This window comes from Harpia harpyja, chromosome 16 (genome assembly GCF_026419915.1).
Source record: "Harpia harpyja isolate bHarHar1 chromosome 16, bHarHar1 primary haplotype, whole genome shotgun sequence".
NCBI lineage: Eukaryota > Metazoa > Chordata > Aves > Accipitriformes > Accipitridae > Harpia > Harpia harpyja.
The window spans coordinates 29,438,406-29,452,695 of NC_068955.1; the positions used below are offsets into that span (position 1 = coordinate 29,438,406).

General features: G+C 40.4%; 1 protein-coding gene across 2 annotated transcripts in view; it reads right to left on the reverse strand.

Moving 5' to 3' along the window:
* NAV2 (neuron navigator 2) overlaps nt 1–14,290 on the reverse strand; it is a 427,333-nt gene that overhangs the window by 319,815 nt on the left and 93,228 nt on the right. The gene's annotated exons all lie outside the window — the stretch shown is intronic.

Sequence of the window (14,290 nt, forward strand, 5' to 3'; positions counted from 1 at the left end):
AACAGGCAAGAGCTCCTCTACAATTCTGCTCTCTTACTCCGTTCATTTGCGTGTTATAAAACACATGTACAGCAAACTGTGCCTGATACCCATTATAAACATTAGTCTTTCCATATAAGCCTCACTTTAGGAAGCTGCTGCAGAGGAACGGGAGGGTTTATGAAGGAGAATGATCTAGCAGATATCCCTGATTACATGCAGTCCTTACCTTGAATTGCAAACCATCTGAATCGTCATAAAATCTGAATTGCCTTAAAATATGTGTTATGAAACTCGCAAGAAAGCATTCACACACGTCACTGGCTGGGTTTTCTTTTTTCAGACACTTGGGCTGAAAACTTGAATGACACACCGTTAAGTAGGGAATGAAAAAGAGACATTTCTCATTTTGTTACTGTTGCTGTAAACCACATTCATTTGCACATTTTTAGATGAAAAAATAAGTTTTAAAATTCTGTGGCTGGTTGCTATAATGTTTCTCACGTATTGTCGCATATATCACATACGCTGATATCAAGACCACCGCTACCACTCCTTTAACTTAGTTTAACATGCTACTACTAAAACATGCAAATCGGAACTTTAACAAGAAATCTATATGTTTCCACACCAGCAAAAGCCAAAAAAGTGACATTTTAACACTTTGGCAGCAGTTTTACAACACAACTAAGCCGAGTTAACAGTTTCCAGAGGCGGGACTGGCACAGGAGCTGCCTCGAGCTCCTGCTCCCACAGCTGCATTTTGCAGCTGGTTTTCTGCTAGTTTAACTTCCTACGCTGGCTCATACCTGAGTTGGACAAGGAAAAACATCACTAGAAGGAGCGGGAAGAGCTACCCTTTCCTTCGAGGCTAGCGATGAGGGTGGCTCAGTCCGAAGAGCCTGCATTCCCTCCCAAAGGAAAAGCCCCAGAGCTATAAGGGATGCTTACGCCCGGTTTCCTTAGCAGTTACATCCACTCATCGTAGGTTTCAGGCAAATTCACTACAGAAAAGCAAAGCGCACATGACGGCTTCCAGAATGGGGAACGTACAGGAACCATATATAATGCAAAATATGGAAATGGTTCTTGAGAAAAAAATAAAGTAAAATAAAATAAAAACAGACTTTAACATTGGTTCCAGACTGCTTGTTATTACATTTCATGTGACCTACAGCTACCACTCCAGTAATCCTGGGAGTCCGGGACAAATCGTAACCATTTCAGGAGTCTACAATTCAGGTATTTCCAGTTGAAGGGTTAGTTTTGATTAGAAGCATTTTAACCAAATATATTTATTCATTTACTTGTTCAAAACCTTTCCTCAACGTTTTCATCTTACTTTGATACTCTTATTTAAACATTTCTAGCGCCAGCTTGCCTGGCAGGCCCTTCAATCTCATTTCTGAGCCACTTCAGTAAATGGAAAGGAAAACCGAGCCGAGGGCGCATTTTTGTTCCTGTAGCTGCCAAAGGCAAACAAAGAGTCAAACCCAGCTCGTTGTGTGTTGCTTAGAGGCATTAAGCATACTGTAATTTCCCAACTGTAATTGCCTAAAGTATTTATCAAATTAACTCAACAGAATAGCTTTATATGGGATTCCCAACAGATATACACAGGCAGGACTTCTACATTCCCTTTCCCCTGCGATGCTGTTTGCTAGTCATTAACTTCTGCCCTGGGAATAACACAGAAGCAAGCGGAGGAAATGACTGCCTCGTTATTATCCCTCCCCACAGCTAGATACCAGAAACATTTGCGCTGCTATTAGCAAATGCTGTCTCAGTCCTGCAGAGATGAGCATTCATCCTAAAGAGGTATCGCCAGTCAAACATCTGCATGGACCACTGCAAAGATTGAGGCATCTAACCCTATAGACACAGGGACAGATGTACATAAACGGTGCACATCAGTTTAATGTAACTCTAATAATGTTGTAAAGAGACACTGATTTAATGAGTCGTTTAAAAGATCTCTTCCGAGATCAACTAAACTAAACTAAATACATACAATGCTGTTCGGGGAGCAGAAAAAAGTGCGATCCACTCAGGAAAGCCCCTAATCCTTCCCATCTTCTATGTAAAACCAAGTCTTAATACGTAATACCATAAATCAGATGGCTACCCACAGATGTCAGCTGGTTGTTTTGTACCATTTGCCTGGTTGCTTTCCATCTAGTAATATGGGGGGGCAGGAACAACCAGAAAATTGTTTAGCATCTAGCGTCACTGGGATTTCAAGTCATTGTAAAGATCTATGGTCAAATTTGAACAATTGCAACTCACCTCAGATGTGATGTGACCAGCGACATGCAACTACGCTAGGTCCTGGCATCCCTGACCAGTCACCTGCCTTCCACCACAAACCTGCAGCCACTCATAACCTTCTGTAATTCCTCAGGAGCTTAAATTTACCGCATTTCGCAACCAAAGCTTTCTTCTCTAAGGTACCACATCTTCCAAACCCTGTCAGGGAGATCACGCGAGGACATGCTTAACCTTCACCATATGGAGGTCCTCGGGTTTGGCTAGACCACAGCCGGAGCACTTGTCTTCAGGACCAAGCCCTGGGTTGCTTCCTGGGATTTCTGTTGAACAAGCACTATCGAGCAATTTGTGAAAAGCCAAGGAGGACAATATTGTGTATGAGGTTATAGAAACCGTTTAAAAATTATTTTATCAACTGTAGTAGATGAGGAACTAAAATAGCTATTTAACTTTAATTGCTGCCACAGCTATCTCCTAAACCTACTTGACAGGGACTCCTCTCTGCTACGCAACTACTGAAGCAGACCAAAAACTGAAGAGCTAAGCTACCTTGTAGGGGTCTAGGTTTTATTAAACTAAATTTCTTTTGTTATTAGGTCCTATGTAACAAGCCTAATATAAAGATAATGCTATTCTCACTGCAAATCTATCTTGGCAACTGGGATTTGAGTTGAAAATTTCCATTTAGGATGTAGCAGAGAAGAACTATTCAAGCAGTATGTCCCTCTGCCAAGTAGCATGCCTCAAGAACCATGCAACACTGATTAGCATCCCCAACTTGTCCCCTTCCTTTTACGAATCATTAACCCCTGCTCACAAGATCGATTTTTTTTTCATACTGAGGTCCAGCACAGGCTTTTGTCCCTAGTTTTAATGGATGATAGATAATTTTTGTGCAACAGTAACACCTTCCGCTACTGAACCAAAAGTTCAGTATTGATCATAAGTATGAAATCAGGCTGGATTTAGCTGCTGAGATCTATTTCTTGGTTTTGATTTTAAAAGGTAATTTCTGCTTAGAAGTCAAGCAAGCAATATGATTCAGCCACTTCTGGAAAAAGAGCACCTCAAAGAGACAGGGGAACCATCCACTACGGGTTCCTTTTGGAAGAGAAAACCTTCTTCCCAGAAAGAATACTTGGTATTCAAGCCTTTGGCCAGTCTTCCCCTTCTAAGCCCTTTTCAGTTTTCAATGGCCTCTATCACTCTCAGCAATGACTCTAACCCAAGTTTTCATGTAATAAATATAAGCCTGCTCACGCAAACGACTTACTGGACAGATAACGCCTCAGGATGGGACAAAGACCAGCCCAGATCTATTTCCAACTGGCTTTTTGCTCTTAACGCTTCATTTATATGGCAGGCTCTGCATATCCACTCCTTTGGGGTGGTTTTGGTCTGTATAAATTTTTAAGAGACTCTTAACTCCAGTGCTATACAACACCTTTCAATCCAAAACCACATTAAAAACTCACCACTGACTGCTGTCTCAAGTTGCCATCAACACATTCTAGTTAAAACTCAAATATCCAGATTTAATCTTCGATTTATAACTGTTTAGAGCCACCTTTCAGGCACCATGGTGGTTTTTTTTTCCTGCTCATTTTCAGCAAGTTCGTTTAATGCATTTTTAAAGAATCAGCATGCTGAAACACAGAAGAACAAATCGGTAGCTTTGGGACAGACTAACAAAAGTGGATTAAAGCTAAATATGCAATTTTAACAGTCTTATGTGAAGCTCTGTAAATTATCAGTTTCCTAATACTTGCAGAACCCAGCAGAGGGCAGGTTCTGCCCTTCCAAACAGCAACCAAACCCTATCGAGGACCATCTCTTGTGATTCAGGCGGAAAATGCCCTCGCCAAACAGATCGGCATACACACCCCTCAACAGGCGTTGGAAAAAAGCTAGCAATTTAAAATTTCCTCTTATAGGCAAATATCCACCTGGAGCTACGTTCTAACCATTTACAAGACAAACTGCTTATCTTCAACCCACTTCAGTGGGCTTGTGAGTAAAACCAAGCAAGAGCTACAAATGCAGTTAACCGTATTATTTAGCTCTGATATACAGACAAATTATACATCCAAATATGCATTATAAATACATTCACCAAATATTCTTTCCAGCAAGAATGCTGGGGGGGAGAGGATGAAGGATATACACACTTCCTTGCCCCATAAACTTTAACAAGAAGGTATCATCTTTGACATGTACCATCACAATTAACACATTTTTATTAGGTAACTAACATATTTTATAAGGAAAGACAATGTCCAGTTAGATACCCATAGGATGTGTGTGTGGTGAGGGCAAAGACAATCAGCGCTTAAAGGGTATACACCTCTCCTCACAGCCATCTTTGGGGAGTCCATCTAAGGATGCATTTACATATTTCAGCGATGCCTGGCACGCCACAACCTATACTATGACACAAGTAAAGCAAACACACCAACAGGGCAACTTCATCCAGCTTGTTCAAGTTACCTGTCTCGTACCTTCTCTCTGACACACACTGCTCACTTGGCTTTGCCTGTATTAACCTATTTGTGCACGTATAAAGCACTGAACATCCTGAGAGCAGTATTATTGAAAAAAAGCATTCTATAGAAAATACGAAGATGTTTTACAAATCCACTGGCTCAAAATTGCCACTCTAGTTCTTTCTTTTTTTGGGTGCCTGGGGCATTCTCCCAGAATCAGTACCATGCAGCAAGTACTCTCTTCTTGAGTTAGTATTTATTCTGTAATTTCAAATGCAATCGTCTCAGTTTGACAAGAAAGATTTGTAAAAAATGCTCAAATATGTATTTGCATACAAATTCCAAAAAGAAACAACTTCCATTTAAAAAAAAAAAAAAAAAAAGGTGCCAAAGTATCCGCAAATACCTGCAACATTACTGAAACGCAGCCACTACCAGGGCTGGGGGGGAAAGCGATAGCGCACGGTTCAGCAGACAAGTCAGAACATTTTGACTCCTGCTTCGAGAAGCCTTGGGAAGCATGCCAGGACAGTCACAATAATTATGTTGAGCAAACAAAAATCTTAGTTTCAATACTGAGAATAAAATCCTATTGTGGTGGGATACCCTCTGGGGTATCTTGCCCTGGAAGAAGGAAGAGCTGAGTCAGTCTTCCTGGGCACATTTCCTCCTGAATCAGCATATTTTGGAAAAAGAAACAGCTCTAACCTGAGATTATGCCTTTTAGCTATGATTTGCTGCTGACTTTTTTATTCCCCTCCCCACGTAATAGCCAAAATGACTAGAAATTCAGTGCTAGTACCTACAAGAGCGATGAGGGGGAAAAAAAGCCTCCCTCCCCTTTCCTAGGAGATTGCACGATAAACTATGATACTTTTAAACTAAAAACCACCCTTCAAATGCATTATCAAATGTTAACAGCTTACCAAGAAGGTCTCTAAATTTATAAGATCCCTATAGCATTAAATAATTCAGTAAGCACTGTCACTCTTTCTCTAAGAAAAGAAAATAAAAAAACCATGCAGTGAATATTGCTGTTTGTTGCAGCTGTGTCTCACATACATGAGAGATTTCTCAAGGGTTTTATGGCAAATGAGCAAGCTGAGGATTCTGCCAAAGGTTGTATTTATCACTTTTGGGTGGGTGGAAAGAGACCCGTCTCTAGATTACCTCATCATTACTCATGAATCACAGAGAATGCTATATGTCAATAAAAGACATTAGCACTACACAGCATCTAAACCAGCATCCAAGTATTAAGCATTAGATGTGTTTCCCCCCACTGCTTTTCTATTAATTTTGTAAGGGGAGACTCCAAAAAACAATTCAATCAATTTTCAGGGGCTCGAATAAGAATAAAAAGATAAAGAATGTTAAACTGTCGATATCCATAAAGTGCAAATTCTCACTGCCACAAGCTCTTCTCGCATATTCCGTCCATCTGTTTTCTTTCTGTCATTGCTGTTGGAAAGTACCCTTTTGTCCTGCCCTCAGGCAGAAAAAAGCCTCAACGTGGGGAAACCTGGCAGTCACCGCTCTCTGCGTTCCTGCCATCTGCACCCCCCATCAGCTGCCTGGGGCTCCCCCAAATTCTCCCTGCCCATCTTCTCCTACCGGCACCCCCACCCATTCCGCCTGACCACCCCGCTCCTCTTTAGCGGCTTCATTAATAATTTACCAGCTGCAAGAGACAAAGAAAACAGTCTAGTAACACTACATTGGGGCTGATAAGATTTTTGCCAGGATGGCGAAGCCGACAAAAAAATAAACACAACGCAGAGCTTATGAATTTGGTACATAGCAAATAGTAAAACCACAAAATTAGGAGAAGACGTAGCCCTTTAATCGGCACTACGGATCAGGAGAAAAAATATTAGCAACCAGACCTGAAACAGATATGTACTTAGGAGTGCAGCTTGTCACGGCTGTCAGGATAAAATAAATTTACAGGGCATATTTTTTTGAAGCAAATTACTGTAATGTAATTTACTACTTTGAATGCCTTAGTGCTGGGAATTTGAAAGATTCTCAAAGAGCAGATTGCTTTGTAGTTGTTATTTTGACAGTAAGTCTGTTATATTATTATTTATAACCAATTAGAACACTAATTACTGTTTTTACTGCTTTGTTAAGTTCTGGGAAATACTGGATAAAGGAATGAGAACAGCTATGGAAAGGGAAACAGCAGTTTTGATTATTTAATTAGGCTGGCTAGGAGGTTCTTACAAACTGCCAGAGATGACAGTCCAGGGAAGGGAAAATGTGACACCTCAGTTGCAACTAGAAACTACAGACAAGGCAAATGTTTAGTTTTTAATTACATGGGTTTGGAAGATTGCTACAGGCTATGACCTGCAGATCCCATTAGATCTGCTGTACTAAGTAGAGTTGGACTCAACTATTACGTGCATGAGAGACCATCAAGAAAACCTGGAGGAATTGGTTTTGCTTTAGCAGATGGCACATTTCCCCGAGAGCGGCGACCAAACGTCCACGCATGGTGTTAGTATGTGTTGCATCCTTGAGTCGAACATCTTTAAGACGCAAATTATGAAGAGCTATAAGGAAGCTTTTACAGTAGTATATTCACATAGACATACCAGCAAATCCTTCAAGAGGAAATTATTCTCTAATCTCTATAGCAGTCAGATCTTTCAGCTCTTGCAGATAAAACTGATTTGGTCAAGAAGCAGTTTTCCATAGGAAATGGCTTGCCGCAAAAGAGCAATGTTGCATAAAACTGACAGACAACCAAATCATATACTTTGTTTGATTTTATTTGATAAAGCCAAAATCCGTCCGCAGCACAAAGGAATGCAATATCCTCTAAAATGCCTCCTGATTGATGGGATGGATGGAAACGGATATTTTTTCAGATTCCTTACTACCTAAGTCTTCCAAAAGGTTAGACAGCTTTCTCAAATAGCCTGCGTTGGCAGACAGACAACAGACACAGTCAACATAGTACTGCAACAAGACGTTCCTCACAACACCCTCAAATTAGTCAAATAGTCAATACCTGCCCCTTAGGATTTTAATGGATTTCAGATTTAAAAATTGTACTGAATAAAACACCTACGGTGCATAAATCTAAACTACCTTTGGCAGCAATACCACGTTTCATGCATATACTTTCTCCACCCAAGTGACTCATTCCAGACACATCCACTGTCAGCCTTTGGTCACACAGCTTTTCATAGAATAGTTTGGGTTGGAAGGGACCTTTAAAGGTCACCTAGTCCAACCCCCCTGCCATGGGCAGGGACACCTTCCACTAGACCAGGTTGCTCCAAGCCCCATCCAACCTGACCTTGAACACTGCCAGGGATGGGGCATCCCCAGCCTCTGTGGGCAACCTGTTCCAGTGCTCACCACCCTCACAGGGAAGAGCTTATTCCTTACATCTAATCGAAATCTACCCTCTCTCAGTGTAAAGCCATTATCCCTTGTCCTATCACTACAGGCCCTTGGAAAAAGTCCCTCTCTGGCTTTCCTGTAGGTCCCCTTTAGGTACTGGAAGGCTGCTGTAACGTCTCCCCGGAGCCTTTTCTCCAGGCTGAACAACCCTGAGACTCTCAGCCTGTCCTCACAGGAGGGGTGTTCCAGCCCTCCGATCATTTTTTGTTCCTTTTATAAGGAACCCAGTCCAAGTCAACCCTTCGGCATTAATAATTAATTCACTCCGCTGGGGATAGCAAAACAGGCAGCCTGAGGCTGAAGATGGAGATCTCTGTGAAGGTCATCTGCAAAAGGACCTGGAGTGGTAAGCAGCTCTCTCGTCCCCTGACTCGCTCTGGTGAGCACCCCAATCAAGGACACCCACATTTTCCCCGAGCACAGGAGGCAGGGGTGGGCAGAGATAAGCGCCCACTGCTGGTGTCACCTCATCCTTCCCTTCGAAAAGAGCCACAAAGAGTTAGAAACTTCAGTACGTATATAAAATCCCAAAACCCTGCGGTGGGAACTGGATCTTCCTGATCATGCCAGGATATACCTACCTGGAAAGCCTTACTCTGAGTTGGCCACTGGCTCAGGCATTTTACTAGCCAGACTCTGGATCTTCGGTCTCCCTGCAAAATATTCATGCCTGGCTTGTCCTGAAGGGCCCCTCTAAGGAACCAGGTAAAACACTCCCTGGGAGGTTTTAAATACATTAGTCTTCTCCTGGTGGCAGAGCATCAGGCCAAAAGAATGATCTTGAATATCTGAATATTTGCAGTCATTAAACATGTATTTTTAAAAACAAGTGCAGCACTTTTAATCAAGTCTGTCTTCCGCAGTTTCCAGGTAACTTGAAAAATTAACAGTGCCAATATAAATTAGTCTGACAGCATCAACCAACTGTTTTTGGTCTTTGTATACAATGATGCCGTGTATATCGTTAAACACATGATTAGTATCAGTACGGTAAGTAATAGACAGATAACCACTAAAAAGTCAGTCAGTGATTGTTTCTTTACGCATCCATTTTTCCACAAGATGTATTGTTTTTGCATTAAACTAGTTCAAAAAAAGTAAAAGGGAATGGAAATCACATCAGGAACTCCTTGGCAGGAGATAAGCATGTGAGCTAATATTGATTGCATCGGTTTCCAAAGCCCATTAACATCAAATGAATGCAGCTGACCTTGAGAGCCTGCAGGAGCCATCGGAAGGAGTTGCTTTAAGTGTAAGATTGGGTAAGTGCTATGTCTCAGCTCAGCAAAATGCCTAGACAATTTTATCATTATATTTCTTTTACTTTGTAGCACACCAAGTGACAAAGCTTTTGGTTTGTGCTATACAAGACAAAACCAGTAATTGCTTCTAGTTTTACTCACAGAGGTTTCTACTTCAATGACCGAATGCTGCTATATGCCATACGCACATTAAGAGAGAATACCTGTAAAAGGAATATATTCCTGTTTATTGCCTTTTAAAGATTATCTCTTTGTATTTCCTGAAATTATTGCAAGAGAGGAAGTTAAAAAAAAAAAAAAGAAGAAAAAGAAAAAGCTCTTCTAATCCATCTGCACGTTTGGGTCATCTACTTTTGCCTCTATCTTTAGAAATCCATAAATAAGGATTTATAACACAAAGAGAAAGTGATGGTTGCTGCAGCATGCACTGAAGACAGGGAAACTGTGGCTTAGGCTCATTTCTGGAAGTTCATTTCACAGCTGAATTCCTTTTTATTATGAAGTTTTCATTTGGCCATATCTGAAATTGTTTAGATCCACATAAATCTGCAGACTTGATTGCCACTACAGCTATCTAACTACTCAGCTGTGTGAGAGCTCGGGCTGTCCACTGCTTCAGCCTACACATACAAATCCTACTCTTCATCAATTAAAAAAAACTGTTTTAAAAAATGTATCATGCCGTTTTTCATAAGCAGCATGAAGCCAACCTTTTCGTGACTTACTAAGTCTTTCTGTGATTAATAAGTATGACGGCTTGTTAATTAGTTAGTTAATCACTTTCCACATCTATCATCATAGTGTCAAAGAGCAAGTCACTTATTCGACAGCAGACCAAATCAAGTCAGGCAATGTTAATCTGATTCTATGACAAAGTTCACTGATTTCAGCATTTCTTTAAAATCTTTACTTCTACCCCTTTTTTCAGAAAAAGGCTACTTTGCAAGAACAAACTAAAGAGGCCTGACATCAGTGGAGAAACTGTTCAACCAAGGTAAAACATAATTTCACATGGAGCTTCAAGACGAGACAGATTATTTTTTTTTTAATATTATATTAGAGCAAGAATAGCATTTCTGTGTAGAGCGAAAACATTCCAAGAGTGACTAAAGCCATACAATTTATATTTTTTATATAAAGACAATTTTCTTAAGAGAACAATAAGCTGCACAGGCATTTTACATAAGCAGTACTTTCTCATATACGCTAACCAGCTGACTTCCAGGAGTCTGCCCAAATGGGAAAGATTGTGTCATCTAAGACAGTAAACGTGGTCCTTAAGTAAGATACCAGGTGGCTTGCTGCTCAAATCAATGATAGCATCCAATTATTACAAAATAAAATGACCCACTGAAGAAAATGGCTCCCATGGGCACCACAAATTAGAGGGACATGTTTTCTTCTGGCATGTTCTGCATTTTAAGTCCCTACAAATGTTACTATGAACCTGTCATCCTATTCCTGCACGAGAACAGATGATACTTATCTGCTGAAAGCACCTACGAATTCGTGAGTAAGCATATTACACATATTTGTTATGATTTCTTTTCGCCATCTCCAAACAAATGACCAAATTGCAGGTTTAATAAATTACTTTCATTATTACAGCACATCCGCTTTTTAATTTCATTTACAAATATGAAAAAAGCTGGTAACTCCCCTGCATGTCTCTGTACCAGCTGAAATTCTCGGAGATAAAATATATACAGCAGGTGCTTAAGTTCCTGGGATACTTAAATGGTACGGGCACATTTCACAGTTTGTTCCTCCACTTTCCAGGAAAGTAGATGATCTTTCAGTAATGTGGTTCTCTCTTGCTTCTGCAGCTATGAAATCCCTCTTTGCTGCAGGCACGTAATATGAAATGCTTCAAAGTTTTATGTGGCTATGCTATAAAGAGATGGGCAGTTGCTCAAATAGCCTGAAAAGTTTCATGCTTATCTACAAATTGAAGAATTCATGCCAAGGTACAACACGAATAAATTAAATGAAAAGGGCCTTAAAGCCCTTTGCAGCAATGTTAAGGTTTGGTAGAAGTTGATTGAGAATCAGGTGAGGAAAATAATTATCATAGGCCACAATTTCCCTTTGCTCGGATATTCAGAGCTAACGATCAGGATATCACATCTGTACCTTTGGGTCAACTCAGCTCATCACTGGCGTAGCTAATGGCCGCTGGCACTAGTAAGATTTTCCTGACACAGACTGGAAAGAACAGATTTAGAATTTGATATAAAGAGGGGAAAAAAAAGCAGTCCCACTCCTTAAGTTAAAAAAAATTATTAAATCAGTACAGAAAAAGGTTCCTCTTGCTACATGGCAGGGCAGCAAGGCCTGGTTTGTAGCAAATTTCAGTATCTTAGTTCTACCAGGGACTCACACCGTCTCCCAAGGGGAAATTTCTATCACCAGATAATTTGATTCCTTAAGTAGTCCCAGTGAAATCTGACTGAGGAAAAAAAAAAAAAACCCTGAATCGATTGCTATTAAAAACAAACAAACATACATTCTTTGGAGATTACACATGCTTGTTAGTACTTACATTTTTTTATTCTCCAACAATAAATAAATCCATTAAATAGCTAACAGAAGTTCCGTGACCCAGTTCCCGTTTAGAAGGCAATATTGCAATTACACTGAACTTTCTCAGTATCCAGAGTCAAGCTAATCTTTTTTCACTCAAGAACACATCAGCTCTTACTGCATTTTATGGCAACGAACACTAACAGTTCAATGATACAAACAAGTCTTATCTCGGAACCATTGCCACTGCCACTGGGAATGAGTTAATTACAAGAACAAATTAAACATTAATCATTTAAGTGATTTAAATTTAAGTTGTGCATACTGTTCCATTGCTCATTTTAGCATTAACATATGAAGCTGCTCAAAGCCATTAAAACACAGGCAGCAATGAGGCAAGGAGATTAAAACAAGGCTGCACTATTTCTTTTCTTCCTGCTCAGCTACAGATATTACAAAACCTTCTCCTCGCACAGAACGTGCTACTCAACGATTTGAAATGCACCTTCGATGAACTGTACAAATAGCATTACCTGCTTGCGTATGGATTTGTGCTGTACGTGCCCTTGCCTTTTCACCTTGTCTTCCTTGCGTCCTCTAACAGGCACCATCATCTGTAGCCAGACACGCACGCACACACACACGTCATTACAGGTGAGCCCATACCCTTGATTTCTGCTCCATCAGTACAGACAAAATGAATGGCAGCTGAACTCTCCCTGCCTTTCTTCAACGGAGGGACTGATTTGGGTCTATTTCTTCTACCGAGCCACTAACGTACAGAGCTTGCATAAACTTAATTGAATTTTGAAGTTTCCCCTACCCTTCCAGTTATGGCTGTGGCTGGCTAATGGGATGCAGAAGTTAGAGTTGATGGTAAGCACAATTACCTACATTTTACTGCAGAAGTTGGACGACAGTGCCTTGCAATAACTGTACGGGAGACATTACAGATAACTCCCTTGGCTTTCAGGTTACCCAATTCGCACAAAAATCAGATAGCACAGACGCAGAATAAGCAAGAGGCAGGCTTCATGAGTGCTTACTGCCCTAATATCCCTTGATAAACCTCAACTCTCACACTGAAAACATGAAAGGTAGCCCCTGCATGTTAAGAATATTTATACCTATGGTTTCAGGCACCTGGATACAGTTACAGTGTTTGTAAACTTGTTTGCAGAAAATAGGTTTAACAGAAAACGTGTAGGAAGAAAGGCATGTCCTTTGTGTCCACACATACAAACCATCCTGCACTTGCTGCAGGTTTTTTCTTTGATCAGCAGCATCTCTTTCAGAAGTATTTTTATTTCAACCTCTTTCAGAAAAACACCTACTTCCAACCCGGTTTTATACCTTTGAACTGTAATGAGCTAACACATTTTTGTTCAGCTATTATATTTAGGCTCAGTCCATTGAATAAAGCATATTATAATACAATGTATATGTAACTTTCCTTCTCCTTCATATATGCAATATATAAATGCCAAGCAGCTTGCAGTTCTACTGTCTTCCCTCGAGGGATCTAAAAATGTTTTATAATGGGGAATTTAACTTCAAAGTGCTTCTGTGAATGAGATGCAGCACTTGATATTTTTCCCCGTTCCATATACATTGAAGCTATAGCAAAGAAAGATTACATCAAAGGTCAGACAGAAGTTCATTGATGTAGGACTCTCAGCTACATGTTCGTCTTGCCTCAAGTGCAAGAAGTGCGATGAAGCAATCGCTATTAAGTACGGAGTATATTCAGGTAAACAAACCTGATCCCTGAAGGATTTATAGGCCTTAAACTATTCCAAGCTAGAGACCTTTTGACGGGAATGATTTCTTTCACTAGAAGTGCTGGTATTTGAATCTAAGGAATAGATTCAAATTTCTACTTCTATTATCTCAGAACGCATACTGAGAAGATGGGCCCCTCTGTCTACAGCAAACGGGAGGGATGTTTCAATCACATACCTGGCACCTCTGTGGGACCAAAAGGGATAGCAAAGAAACTTCCAGTGGTACAAGGCATCCTATTTCCACTGCAACCAGTTTTCTTCAGAGGAGATTTCAATCCTATATATTGCAGGCCATGAGAAGCACCTCAGATCAGCTAACCGTAAGGAAAGAAGATGGGTCCAAAAGAAGAGGCTGAAATTCCAGTGCTCCAATATATAACTACCTAGGACAAGTCAAAGCACATGTAAAATTATTCATCAACAATCAGTGTTTCTCATTAAGTTCTTTGATTCCCATGAATTCTCTATTTATTGTTTTTAGTTTTCCCTCTTTAGAAGAATGTTTCCCAAATTGCAGTTTCCTAGAAGCAAAATGTTTGTTTCCTTCATCCTTGGTTGAAACATCTTTCCTGGA